Genomic DNA, 16,195 nt, shown 5'->3' on the forward strand with positions numbered 1-16,195 from the left:
CTTCAGAACGACCGCACTCGTATAGAATGTGTGTAAAAGATAAAGATTTCTTGTAACTGATGCTAGCAGTAAGCATTCTAACTAATTTGTTGTATGGGTAACAAAATGTTGCTAATAAAGTCTTAATCAGATGTAATCGAAATCCAAAAGCCTAGTATGTGAAGATGGGTTTAATCTTATCACACTTTATAAGAGTGTCTATATAAAAGTAATACTTTATTCATATTAATAATATTTATTTGTATGTATAATGTAATGTGGCTTCTATAGTAATACATAATATAAATAATTATATCACGTTGATTTCAGTTATTTTATATTAATTTAAATCAATAAAAACATATAATATGTAGATATACCGAACAGAATCTAAATACGTATAATAAAAAAATATCGTAATTAAATATGATGCAAGTGACTCAATGATAAAGCACATCGGTGAATCTTGTGAATTATCCGTTGCATAAAAAAACAAAATCTAAATAGTAATACTTGCACACGAGGTAAGCAAAATTACATTTTCATACTACCTACTCAATATTTTAATGTAATTTAAAATATCAATATTATCTACCTTTAGAATAATTTCAAAAGCTTTAGAGCTTGATTGATATATTATTAATTTTAAAGCTCTTATCTATATTAACTTCAAATAATAATTATTCACTTGCTCTCTCAACTATATTCAGATATACAATAGTTGTATATTGTATTATTATATTAACAGTAGAAATTGATTCCTTTGATATTCTGTCCAGTACAATGCTATTCATGATAAGAAAATTGACAACCATCTATGTTATTTGATATGCCACAAAACTCTGTCTTCTAATGTCAAGATTTGAAGATATACATCTTCGCAGTTTAAGCAAAAGTCACAAACAGCAAAAACATTATTTTGAGATAAAATATTTTAAAGTTTAAAAAATATATAATAAAACATGATTTTAGCATCGCTCTTATAGGCAAGCTGAGTATATTGTCTCATTAAGCAGTCATTGGCAGATTGAAATAATTATAATTTGTTTTTATCCAATATATTGTATTTAATAAACTGTAATTTACATAAATTGAATTATTTAGCCACATTATAATATTATATTTTACATTCCAGTATTAAAATGATATGTTTTATAATATCTAATAGATATCGAGTTCACTTTCCAGCAGCTTTCAACTATGTTTATTTATATAAGTAGATATGTATTTACACAACAGTGACGTAGGGTAGAGGCTGTGGAGATCCGAGATCTTTTGTCATTCATACGTATTTGTTTCCATGGAAATAACAATACGCCCATCCCAATGGATCCGTGCACTAGATGGATCACATATTGAAAAATAACATATATTTAAAGATCTCGCAACCCATGGTTTCATAAAACCCCACTTCATCGGGCAGGCGAAAAGTGGATATAAGTAGGTAGGTACAAAATAATTCTCTAGGCGTAATATGCCTATAATTTAGTAGGTATATAAAAATAACAAACTTTAATCATCGTTTGTTATAAATATACATTATTTAGATTTATTGTATACATATAGAATGGAATATAGAAATCTGTCACCTATTATAATTTATTTTAATTTAAATTACTGAAAACCATTATAACGATTACCACAAAAATTTACTCTCCACTGATTTTTTCGTTCAAATTGACATTTTTCAAACCACTCTTACTATTATATACTCACCAAAATACTCTTTGAAACCAAAACTCAACAATTTTAAGCATTTAACCTTTTTACTAGTTGTTTTTTTTTTAATGAAGCCAATCCGAATATATGACATAATATAACTAATGAATTTCTGTCTCAGTATTAAAAAAATGTTTAAACATTATTATTAATTTGTATAACGATAAACAAAATATCTTTATTTTACTTTACTATTTTACTTGTAATAAATAATATTTATTTTACATTAAAAAAAATATTGCACATTTAAAAAATTGCCAACAGTCACTTTTTAAATACCTATATAATATTTTAATTTTGATAATACTTAGAGAATTAGTATATAAATAATTTATTCGTGCTGTAATGTCAGTCATTGACTACTATCCACACTCTACTAACTAACATAATACTAACACTGTGACAGAAGTATTTTATATATGTAGTAGTTTTCTGTGACCTATTTTATGTTTATGTAATCAAAATTAAGTTGTTATAAGAACTAAATTAATGTGAAAAATACAGGCAATATCAGGAAAAAGTTAGAAAAAAAATATTTCAAACAGATCTCGCTGGATTAAAAAGAGCTTCGTGCAGTAAAACATTATATAAATGAAATCGCTACAGAGCTTAATTTATTTCGCTAAGTAATAAGATCGTTTAAGTTGGACTCTAATTGTCATGAAACTCAAAGAACAGCGCTTTTTTCAAAGCTTGCTGAGCAAGTTTCTATTAGCAGATTTAAATTTGTCATGATTTTTTTAATTATCTACGTTTCAATTATGATATTATAACTAAATAAAATTGTCTTTAAATCGTCTACTTAATTACTTTTTTTCTCTTTATAAGTATATCTATATATCTTTTATTTTATGATACTTGCTGATACTTTCTGATAGCTTTTAATTATATTGAAACTTTAATTGGAAATGTTTTTTGTCAATCAATACTTCTAATATTATTACTATCGACTGAAGGTACTTGATGGAATTTGAATTTAAATTATAATGGATTCAAGCTCTGTACAATTTAAGCCGTTTTTTGCGACCCATTCGGCATCTTCAGGCGACGTGTACACTCACCAAAGGTAAACACACACTGGTCAGTTAAAAAACTACTTAAATGAAATAGTACAGAGCTTGAATCCATTATAATTTCAATACTTTTAAATTTAAAAATTCGTATTTATATATTTTTCATAATATAACTATCATACATTTAACTATCATTATTTTATAACTACTGGTGATCCGTATCATTAACATTCATGATTTTTTATTTGGTAACCGTCCCTATAGAATCTAATAGTGGCGGTTTCAGATCAATAGGATCATTACCAAAATAATATTATTTTTAAAACCGTTGTATGGAGATACCATGTTTATAGTATCAAACTACCTGAAATTTTGTATAGAATGTGTTGTATTGCATCATCATCTGTATACCGTGTTTTCGGTATCTTTGTAAACGAAAAGTAGACATAAAGAGTCTTTGGGCGGTCTAGAATAAACATATTCATAAGTTAGTTTTTAGTTTAAACTTAATTGTCCACTACGGTCAATTTTCCGTAAACCCAAACCTCTATAGGTACATCATATTATTATATGCTGTGTATTACAGAATTTATATATTATGTAAATATGGTTATTATTATTTAATTGCGTTAGTTAGTGATAAATTGTCTTATGGTGCTACTTTCAATTAGTATTTACCAGCAATTGAAGTAGCTAATGTAATATTCTGCGGCAAACAGTGAACACAGCAGTGAGATTAAGTTTTAAACAAACTTTTACTCGTTGTTAAAAGCTAATTTAAACTAAAGACCACTATGACGACATCTGGTCATTCCAGTAAGAAGCTGCGAAACGAGCTTTAATGCTTTCAAATATTGGCAAATTAAAATCAATAGGCAATCATAAAATTATTATGAGGCCCATAAAATGGAGATTGGTGCCAGAGTTCGACCCATTAAATCTTTGGCAATAATTATTAATTTGTATGAACTTTACTAATTTTTATTACACATTTTGAGTAACATTTTAATTCAGTAGGTTTACATAGGTACAGAGTATATTTTCAACTTTCAAGCAGTTGATTGTAACAACGTTAAGAAGAATTTGGACTTTTTAAGAAGTTAAACACCGTTATAACATTTTTAAGAAATAAAATGTTGACCAAAGAAATAAATATTCGTGCCTACACGTCATGTATTTTGAAAAAAGCGTCTCTCGTAGTGAAGACGCTGGGTTTTTATCCGTGGGTGCCGAGTTTGATCCTCGGTAATGTCACAATATATTCATTCGATTTTATCAAAGCCTGATTATTTCTCTTCTATTGCTAAATACACTACTGTTTGACTACACTAATGTCATATTAATACATTGCCTCATGGCTTGTTGTAGTGTTAAAAAAAAATATGTAATCTACAATGAACGTTTACTTATTGAACTTTGTAATTAATTGTTTCTAATCTTCAATAATGTTGTTCACTAATAAAGTCACCCATTATTGTTTACCATAATATATAGTCGCTTGGGTTTAAAGAAAATTTACCGACACAAAAATCTCAGTTCAGACGAAAGTAAGTTATAATCAGCTTTATTCTAGGACTGTTTACCATTATCATAATATAAAGAGAAAAATCTACTCGTGTAATGCACTAAAATTGGCTGTATACTCGAATTATTTCAAATTCTAAAGAGACTCCAATCAAATCATTAAACGTTACTTATGAAGACACAATAAATTATTATTTTGATATTCATTCAATCAAACAATCGTTAATTAATATCATAGCATTTAGATCAGTGGTTCCCAATCAGATTCCGCGGAGCCTTCAGGGGCTCCAGGAGAATTCGGACGAGACTTGCAAAAAAAAGTACTAATGAAAATATTTTTATAACTGATTAAAAAAATATTTGACGAGTCCTATGTTTAAAGATTGAGGCATTTTGAGGCATTCTTAGCTTGATTACTGATTAGATGTTGCCTCATAGTATACACTAAGACTAAATTAAGTAATATATACCAAGCGATAGTTTGTAAAAGGAAAATGTTGTAGTAAAAATGCGTTTAAAGAAGAGAGTAAAGCGAGTAACACAAGTAAAGAAGCATTTAACATATTCAGGTAAATTTTTCCAGAAAAGTATTGTGAGCGTTTTATTGGCCTGTCCATTAGTTTTAGACAATATTAAAACACAAAACATCATACTATTTTTAGATAGCACGTGTATGATATAAACATATTTTTGGATTCCATGGAAATTTGTATATCTTTAATAGAAGTGTATACCAACATCCTAAGATGCCCACAAAAGACAAGTGGTAACGTGTCAACCTATGATGCTGTAGGTCCCGGGTTTGAAAGCCGAAAAAAATAATTATTGTGTAATGTACCTACCCAATAGGTTGTGCAAATGGTTAAGTTCCATTTCTCGTGAAAAAAAACCGTTAATACAACGTTATCTCTGTCCCCATGCCCACATGCTCATCTTAGTGCAAGAACGTAGTGGTCGGGCGGGCGGCGGCGCGACAGCAGTATGCGCAACTCAAACGTATAACCATGTGTGAAATGTTCGTAGACAGTGTCTTTTTTGGGCATATCACACACGGTTATATGTTTGAGTTGTACACGTCACTGCCGTCCCGCTGCCCGCCCATCAGTGTGGCCAAGCGTTTAGGATCGAACATAGTAAAAAATTCAAATTAACGAATTTACATGCATTTGAGACTTAAACTAATAAACTGTAGCATTTTGGTTCCCGTTGGACTTTAATATGAGTCAACCGGGTAGGGGTTCCCCACCCACGATTTTACAACGTGCTTCAAGGGTTGTTGCAAGGCACTGGCCTTTCACGCAAGATTTTTAGGTTCGATTCCCGGTAAAGATACAATATTTATATGTTTTTCTCAAAGCTTGGGTGTTTGTGATTGTTCAAAATTACTAACAACCACCTTGTACGAAAAAGCAAAGACATTGTTATTAATAATTCTAAAAAAAATCAAAAAAGGTTAGGAAACGCAGTTTTTTTTTCAATTAACTTGTGGATCTATCCATGGATATAATGTGGTTTGTGATACTTATCCGTTTTAATGTCTACACTATTATGCTAAATAGAAATTTAAAATAATTTTACTATTATTGAAAATTGTAAAACATATAATATTATGTAGGTACGTATAATTTATAAATTATGTGTAGATACCTACTTAACTGATACTTTTGACTGACGATGCTTGATTAAAATTTAATAAATTGTACTTGTAATTGATAAGATTTTTGTACATTTCCATAGCAACCGATTCCTGGAATATTATAAAAATCTCATCAAGTATAATATAGGTACAAACTTAGTATATCAAACTGGAGAAAAGTATGTACTTGAAATGTAAAATAATATATCAAAATAGGGTAAATTTATATTGCGTGAGTGAGAACTTTCTCGTAATATTTAGAATTGGTGAAAAACTTCCAATAAAACTCGCGGCAAATAATAAAGCTGAGAAACAAGGTGGGCCGCAATCTAATTAGTGCCCATAAGTCAGTTTTATCGACTCTGCAATTACCGCAAGCCATTTGCATTTTTAATGCAGACACCTTGAATAACTGCCTCGAATTTGAAACCATAGCCTTTATTTCTTTATCGCTTAAAAAATAATCAAAATTTATTAATTTCTCAGTCGAATAGTTTTCACCAGTTTTTGTAGCCACGCATTAAAATACCTGTGTAATTTATACTACGATTAAAAATCGTATTTTACTAATTAAATAGTCATAGTACCTATAACGATAATAGATATACAAAAAGCTGTAATACATACCAAGTAAGTAACGGTATAATACATAAAAATATAACCCTGATTTAAGTAAAATCATAGAAAAAAATGCATGATGTTTTTTTTAATTAATACCTACATATCGATTATTAACTTATATTTTAATAGCTACTACATAAGGGCTAAGATACACGGCGCTGCAATTTGTAGAAAATCGAATACACACGGCGTCGTAAGTTGCCTGTTAGATTATTATGTATTGCATTGTCTATGAGCATCTGGTATAACCAATCAGCTGCATCTATGAATGCATAATCTTGCAGCGCCGTGTGTTTTAGCTAGTTAAGTGCTATTAGGCACATCTAGTGACAAAAATACTAAACATGTAATTTAATATAATTCACCTATAATTTACTTACATTTTAAAAAGCGTTTTAATGAAACAGTACACGTGTTTAGTTGTTTTTAGAATTAAATTGAATTGAATATCTCAGCAAGGCATGTGTGGACTAGAAATGTAATTTATATCTAGTTAAAATGAACTTAATAATTTTATTTTATTTTAAAAACATAAATTTACATCTAATTGAATTTACGTCTGAAATTCGGTGTTTTAAATAAATACCTACTAAGTATAAAAGAGGATGAAAACTGTGTAGTAATAATTCAAAAGGATGTCTATGTGTATATCCCCGGCAATTAATATCTAATAAATCGGGAATATCAGCTGTCACAGAACGATCCCTTCACCATAGTTAAAGGGCAATGGCCATTATGCCATAATATTGATTGCGATTCCGAGGCTTTAAAATAAATGAAGTGATGAAACGAAAATCTTTTTCCAATATACCTAGTTACGAATTAAAAATCATTTACACAATACCATTGATCAACATTGTGAATGTTAATCAATGGTTTGGTGTAAATTAATATAAAAATGAAAATAACACTAAAGTTTAACATGTTAAATTTATCGAAATTTGATTCTTTTGATAATTTGGAAGAAGAAAAATATCAACATTTTCACTAACTCCTTAAGTCTGATTCACTCGCTCGAAAATCCAAATTTCAACATCAAAACTAATGACTACATTCTTAATATTAGAACCAACATTTCCAAATTTAGCAATAGTAACGAACACGGTACAAATATACAGATATACTGGATTCCAGCACATAAAGGAATTAATGGCAATGAATTTGCTGATCAATTGGCAAAAAAATCTGTAAAATACCAATCAGAAAATATAAGAATTCCATACACAGATTTTAAAGCTCAGTTTAAACAAACAATGAGCGAAAATAGCGGTAAATATTTAGAAAATCTTGGGAAAGAAAAGGGAACACACTACTATCAAAACTATTATAATAGATCTCCTAAAATTTGGTTCAGTAAACATTGTAAAATAAAGCGAGATGTAATAGTGACAATAGCTAGAAGCAGGACAGGGCATTACAGTCTCAACGAATCATTGCACAAAATTAAAGTGGTAGATAGCCCTCAGTGTCAGTGTGGACATCCCACTCAAGATCTTAACCACATTGTCTGGCAATGTGATGCCTGTGACCAGGAGAGAGAAGTGTTATTGAATAAGTTGGGTAAATGCAGGTTATACCCTCCTTTTACGATTAATTCGTTCCTGGCAAAACCAAATATTTCAGTTATGAAAATTGTACATGAATTTCTCCATAAATGTAACGTAAATGTCTAGTGTATAGTGTAACAAAAATGTAATTCTGTATAAAAAATAATGTAATTATGTATGCCTGTAGTTAAAAAAATGTATGTATACTTTTGTAAACCATTGTAAAGCAGAATAGCCTTCCATTCAGAGAAGAGCTCAATTGCTTCCAAATAAAGAAAAAAAAATTTTTGATAGACTGAGAAAACAGTAATACTTATCAATCAGAACTGCAAAAATATATGAATTGATAACTATTAATAGATGTATGTAATATGAATTTATTCTTATGTCTTTTTCGATATTTATTTTACTTACCTTTTGATTATACTGCCTTTTTGCATGACAAAACTATTCCATTTTCTTTATGTGTAAATTAGTAAAAAAAACAGGTTTGAATTGTATTTAGTATACAACGTGCCAACTGGATTAATGTATTTTGCAATACATAATCCTACTAAATGCCTTCTGTAACACGCACCCCACGTCACTAATACAATTTCAAAGCTTATCAGAATCATTAATCGAATATTAAAACAATTAAGCTAAGGATATCCCGCGCGCAGATACGTGATTCTAATCACCGATTTCCCTCTAATTTACTCCCACCAAAAGACGTCCAACAAATTAACACTAGTATTTCTATTGAAAATAACTTAGGCATTTAAAATCTCACCCGGTATTAAAAAAAAACTATTCGCGCGCATGTGCATAGTGACTAACCGTTCATCATCGTCACAACAATAATAGTTTAAGATAGTTTAGTAGTGGCTTCCCACACTGGGGGTTTCGATTTTGATTCGCCGGTGTGGTCACAATATAATTTTGTTGAGACAAGGCAGCGTCATCTTTAGATTAATAAAGCCTGAGCATATCTTTTTGCACAAGCAACGAGTGGTCCACTGTTCAGCTGTCAAAATCAGATCCCAGATTGCTTGACATATTGATTCGCCCTTTCTCGTTTCAAATTGAATCATAAAAAATTCTCAAATCAAATATTATATTAAATTAAATTATAAATAATATACATTCCTAATATTCATCAGCTGCCAAAGTCAGACTAGTCTTTCACACAAAAACCGGTGGTAATATCAATTTTCAAAAAATATGTAGTATTGATCTATGCATTACATTTGTAGAAGTTGTGTTAATGCTAGTGTATTATTTATCATGTAACTTATTTATTAAAATCAAACCATTCCGTGTAAACACGACAGACGCATCAGTATGAGCACTCTATAGAAAAATGAAAGGTAATGACAGGTCATTCTTAGACAACAATGGGAGGGGCGGAAAAAGTAGGACCAGTCGTTGTGAATGTATCAGCTTTCTACTTGAGTCGGCAATGGACAGAGTGTTTCTATTTTTGTTTCACTAGTATTACTAGGTTTGCGGCAATTCGGTTGTAGTATTTTAAAAATAAACACTGATAATCTTAGTGTACGTATATACGGAACCATCTTTAATAGCGAGAAGTCTCAACTGGTATCTGAGAATGCCTAGTTTAAATAGTAGGGAATTCCGTCAAACAAATTGGTTTCATGGATAACATCAGAGAATTAATTTTAATTTGATCGTTGGATTACGTAACGTAATTTTATGAATATAAATTATATAACTTATATTATTTTAAATAAGCAACATGGATTTTATTACAAGTGGAAATTGCAAAAAAAAGCATGTTGTCATATTTGGCTTCGATTACTTTATTAATTACACACCTATATAATATGAAAATTAGCAAATAATACTTTACAGAGATTTTTTCCATCACAGTCACTGAAAAAATATAGGTAACGTAATGTTAATCAGATAGGTATGCACTAAGAGAAAGGACATAATAAAATTGGTCAACGGTAAACGCAACTGAAGTCAGTCGGAGATTTTTTGGCTTCTACAACGAGTCGCTTACGTTCGATATATTATGCTATACATCGTGTTTTAATGTCCCATAAAAACAGAATGATAGATACATTTCACGGAGCGTGATTATCACCAGTGGCTGTATCTGCTATCGGCTTTAGTTATCTCTATGAAACTTATTGGAGAGATAGTTGTATGTCTACTATACCTTCTTAAACTTACATATCTTAACAATGTTTTATGAGACAATAAACAATTCACTGTTCAACGAAGACCACTCTCCGTATTTTCTTTCAATGGTGTCCAGTCATCCTTTTTGATGAAGCTAAGAACTTCGATCAAACTCCGTTAACTGACGCATAACAGAAGATACTGCATCGTCAGCACATAATATGTATATTAATTATACAGATAATTTTAAGACTATAAATTATGGAGATTCCTTATAATCTGGATAACTCTTGAATGAGAGAAAGTGTTACAAAAAATTTGATTCCAATTTTATTTATTTTTGTATGTTAATAATTATTATTATTATGAAAGCACGCCACTGCTCCAAGCAAATCGTAACTCCGCTTTAAGAAGCCTCCAAGTAAATTACAAAGAAGGCCCAATCGATATGGCGGCTCACTATAGTGGTTGCCCACCATTCGATCACTTTAATAATATGAAAACTTTCTCTACGTTTCCCGCCAATTCCGGGAGATCCCCCAAATCGTGACAGTCGAAATGCGCGCTCAAAAAAGTTTACACTGTAATTCCGGCAGATTTTTTTTATTGACAGACGTGACGATCGGGAAATTTTGAAGTTTTATTATTTTTACCCAGCAAAGCCATCGATGTTACAAGGCCTCTTTATGGCTTGACAACATTTTATTTTTCAGCGGTCATTTCCAAAAATAACTTATCTTATGATATATTTTTATTTTTCACGATTTATTGATATCATTTTAACAGTCAGGCAATGACAAAAAATAATTATATAATGACAGTAATCCTATATCAAATAAAAATATCTCGTTTGATAAAAAAAACTAATTTATCGAACATATATATTATTACAGTTAAGTATATCTTTAAGCTTTGTAATTAACTTAATGACCCGATACCGACCATAAAATTCTGTCTATGACTTCTCAAATAATATAGATAATATTATCTTTTTTCACAATTTTAATAATTTAATAATTTTCTCAACATATTAGTTTTAGTAATAACTTCACAATATGCAGTTATTTTAGCAGTTTTTTACTCTATTTCTGTTTTAGTAATGAGATGAGAAAATAAAAAAATGAGAGAATATCACAAGTATTTAGTCCATGTTTTAATTAAACAAGAAAAACCAAAGCAAACAATTCATGCAATCGGATTTGAACCTTTGAACTTAACGCCTAATTGTGTGGTTGTTGGCGTAATATTGCTTGACTAAATCGAAAAGTTTATTGATTGAAAATGAATTACTAAACGTTGATTAAACGTGATATTATAATTTATATAATATGCAATTTTACAAATATTAATATGAAAATATTATAGACTGTATAAGCTATTTTTTTTATTGTATAGGATTTAAGTAAGTATTTATATTCTATTACATCTCTATATTTAAAAAATATCTTGTTTATTAAAGACATACGAATTTTTCTACTATATAGTACTTGTTTTAAAAGGAATCTGAGTACTTTGGTTAATTTTGAAGTCTAAATAAAAGACAAAATTTCAAGTGAATCTTTTATCCTGACATAAAAGGCTTTCTTAAAACGGGATTTTTTATATAAATTCCTTTTTATGACCACGAAAAACACAGAAGTTTTCGCATTAAAAATGTAATGCCCTCTTGTATAGATTAAGATTATTTAGGCGATAAAAAATATTGTTTTATCTAATTTCTTCCCGCTGAATCTACGTAATTACCTGTTCCGAGCCTAATTAAATTTAATGCTTATTGTAGGATTTCGACCTGACATTTATGAGGTAAAACGTTGACAAAGTGTTTTTTTCAGTTTCGCGTTGGAATTAATTATATTCATGTGTTGTTGACCTTAATTATATTTAAGAGGTCAAGGTTTTTGTAACCCTTGTATACTTTTGTAGCAATGCTGTGTAACTAATTTGAATTATGCACACCTTCGTTGTGTAACGAGAATGTTTTTCATTTGTGTTTGTTTTTTGTTTGATCGTCAACTTTTGCTCTTTGTCATTCTAATTTTTGTAATCCAATTTAATTAAACCTCACCCGAGCAATTTGTATTTCTTAAACGTACAATGTTTTTGAAAAAAAATGTGCTTTTGTCTGATAAATTAAATTTTTTGTGGAAAACGTCTTCGTAGGTAAATTTTCTGAACTTTTATCATTATTAACATTACCCGTAAAACTTTCATATTATTTTAACGTTTTTTATCTGTTTGCCAGTTTAAAATACAATTATTTAACGAATATTTTTTCAGTTGCAAAAAATATACCTAATTGTTATTTTGTGTTTCTTACAAGAACACTTGAGAATTCTTTGGAGTTGTTTTATAGAGAAGTATTTGTATTAAGAGACTTTTATTTTTCATAATCATTATTTTTTTTCGTAGAAAACATTATTATCAGTTGTATAACTTGGCATTATTTGAGTCTGTAAGCTGCTTACCATCGTTTTAAGAAATACCCATTATTTATTTTAATTCATTATAAAACCATTAAGTAGTGGAAAATATTGTTTTATAAAAAAACTTTTTAATAAGGAACCTCAATAAGTTAAACAAGTTAGAATATAATAATATTTATAATTACTTGTATGAATGATTAAATATAAATTGACTCCTATCGTATATTACAACGTTTTTCTTAGCTCGTATTCTTATTTGTCCGGTACAAATCTTGCAATCGATTTTTAGCTAATTTCCCGACTAACTAGACATTATAAACTTTTAGAATATATCAAAACACGATGCCAATGCATTTTTTAATACTTTTAGCCATCTTTAAGTAGAATTGAATTCATTTTCAGTTAATTCTGTTTTGTATGAAAAGTTATTTCGACACCATTATTGGTTGTTAGGGGTCTGGGGTCCTAGCAACTAAATTATTAATATATACGTGCGTTATTATGGAAAGCAATATGACAAGTCAAGTACACATTTATTTTGATCATTTAAGCTAGTCAAGTCAAGTTTGTATGGTTCAACAGAATTTAAAAACGTATATATAAAAAGTTCTTTTTATCTTGTAATTATTTTTTTTGCATTTTTTGAAGTTACGAAGTAACTATTTTGTTTAAAAAACTCATTCAGTATGCATATTCAATCTTATTTTAATTGTCATTACTATGTATGTAAATATTTTTCTCTGTATCACATAGTATGATTTTTAAGGTTTATGTGTGATTAGAAGAATATCAATAATATTCACGTATCTTAACCTAAAGTATAAAATGAAATTAATAGGTAAATCTTTTGTAGGTATTTGTAGGCCTTTGTATCATATAACCATAAAATAAATAAACCGAAACATCGTTTTAAACGCGAAAAATAATAAAAGTGCAAACAAATAAATTAATCTTTTAATCGTGTGGCTGCGGCTTATTAAATAAATCGCCAGCTATTAAATCTGAAACATTTGAAAGCCATCTTCAATGGCTTTGCTTCAAATAAAATGAAAACCTTTACATTATCCGACATCCGGCTCCGAGCCCGCTCTGCGAGTAGCTCTCGGAGCGGGCGGATGTCGAGCAATACCGCAAAGCCTCCGCCCTCGCCCTGCGGAAAAACCCAGCAGGCTGCGTCTCCTGGCACGAGGCCAATACTTCCGGTTATTATGTGCCGATTTCATGCAAATTCCAGCCGGCGATGAACAAAACTGAAGGCACACTGTACTGCGCCGGTTCGGGAACAAGGCGAATGATATCATGGCACTTTGTGCATTTTCTGATAAGCATTTTGCAGGCGAGTATAGTTCGAAGCGGTTAACAAAACGAGAACGAAGTGGTTGAATGTAGTCGTCTATATTTCAGATGCCTCTGAAATTTAACATTGAATTCCTTTTCTAAGAACATATTAATATCTAGGATGGGGATAATGTATTTAGTAATAAGCAACGAAACGGTCCTATGTCCATATTGTATTTCACGGAAAAGCGTGTATAGCCTATGTGTTGATAACACGGGTGAATTTCCATGCATGAAATATTTTCGGCGGTCATTCCACAAATTCCGGACTAGATTTAAGACTCTTTGTCATCCAAATCCATGGGAAAATGACCGCTGAAGATAATTCACGTATAGAAACTTACTCACGTTGATAATAATTGACTGCATTGACAATTTTTCCGTGAAACGCAATATGGGCATAGAACCATTTGTTTTCCTTGTATTGTAATTATATTTTTGAATATTTTCAAGGATTAAATTTTAACATATTTTTTAATGTTTAACTGATTTCAATTGTTAATCATAGTAATTATATCACTCTTTAAACTTTCATATATTTATAAATATTAGACGCTTTACATCTCAACTGAAAATAACCATAAGTCGCCATAGCTTGGGTCTAATTTTACGTGTAGCTAGTATTCTTTTAAACATCTTTTTTCATATAATTATTGTGATATTGTTACATATATAATCTTTTTTCCACAATTTTCAATTAAAATGAAGTGTTTTGGTTTTTAATTAATACGTTGTTTTTAATTATACTGAGTAGTACAAAATAAGTGCGATATAAAGAGAAAATATTATATTACTTACATGATAACATAGACAATGTCAACAGTTGAAAACAATTTATCCACACCTGTAAAATAGTATGTCGGTACCTCCTAATACCCTAAAAATATTGGATACAATCAATGATCATTATTCGGTATTACATTTTACTATTTGCAGATATTAAATTTTAATCAGTTATTTGATTATACGTAGAAGTATATTAGGTCACAAATGAGTTTCTCGTAATCTGATTGTATTGCAAAACAACTGGTATAACCAGGCTAAAACAAGGAATTACAATCAGTTTGTAAAATATTGTTTATTAAATCATTGTATTAACTCAGTTTAAGTGAACCCACTGTTATAGTTATTTTTGAACAGGGACCGTATGTAAGCTATGTAATTGTATACATGAAACTGTAACCGAATCATATTCCGTACAATTGCTTTTGTCTCGTTTCGTTGTTTGCACTTTACAAAATTGTATCAACAGCTAAAATTATAACACTGCATATACATTAATATTCTGCATAGCGAGTTTTTAAAGAAAATTAATATATTTTTATTAGCGATAGCCCGTCTCGAGACATTTTCCGACTCAAATATGAAAATATAAATGTAATAATAATTACAAAAGGGTTTATTGAAATTGTATCAAATCAATAAGACGGTTAGGCGTAGACTCTATGCGCATTCATTTATATGAATATTTAGTCACTTCCATTAGAAATATACATCACTACTCGACTGAGAACTCGGGTAACCCCTAACAATCGACAACTTTTAAATGAAGAAGAGCGCACTTCTACCCGTACCCCCACCTTATCACTCCACCGCTGCTGTTAGACCGCCTTACCTACTCGTGGTAAATTGTTGCTATTTTCAATAAATTCAAAATCTGTGGACTCTATTAAATATTTACCAACATATATAATATAGGTATAATATAGCCTATAAGCCAAACATACTGACATTAAAAAAACATATTTTGTACAAAATGTGTTTTAATAGACAATCTTATAGTCAAATATTTTGAAATTATGGAAAGATGCGTGCCTACTTAAATTTTATTATCAGTAAGTATAGATAAAATCTCTGGCAATAAAACATTACTTTCACAAAAAATGCTTTCAAGTATTTTTAGAATAAACCATTCTCACCCTCTTCTACCAACTTTATTTTTTTAATTCTATTTTTTATTTATGATAGGTATTTAAGTATTTTTGCTAGTTAGCCACTTGTTCAACCTATCAGCTCCATACTCTGATTCATACACAAATTGAAATACAATATGTGTACTTGCCAGACCCAGGATTTAAACCTGGGACCCACGACGTCATGACGTGGCCATCATAGAGCCGTCAAATATTTTTAAGTACATAACAAATAAAAATATAGAAACTCAAAAATAAATAAGAATAAAATACCTAATTACTTATATTCAAGTAATAAACATTTTTCTTTATATTAAATTTTAAACTTATATTTCGTCAGTACTTAAGACTG

The 16,195-nt window shown here is 29.8% G+C and overlaps 1 protein-coding gene across 1 annotated transcript in view; it reads left to right on the plus strand.

Annotated features, from left to right (window-relative positions):
* Window positions 1-16,195, plus strand: part of LOC147064086 (fat-like cadherin-related tumor suppressor homolog) — a 218,490-nt gene that overhangs the window by 98,652 nt on the left and 103,643 nt on the right. The gene's annotated exons all lie outside the window — the stretch shown is intronic.

This window comes from Rhyacophila brunnea, unplaced genomic scaffold (genome assembly GCF_057557595.1).
Source record: "Rhyacophila brunnea isolate RB1 unplaced genomic scaffold, BYU_Rbru_1.0 scaffold_8, whole genome shotgun sequence".
NCBI lineage: Eukaryota > Metazoa > Arthropoda > Insecta > Trichoptera > Rhyacophilidae > Rhyacophila > Rhyacophila brunnea.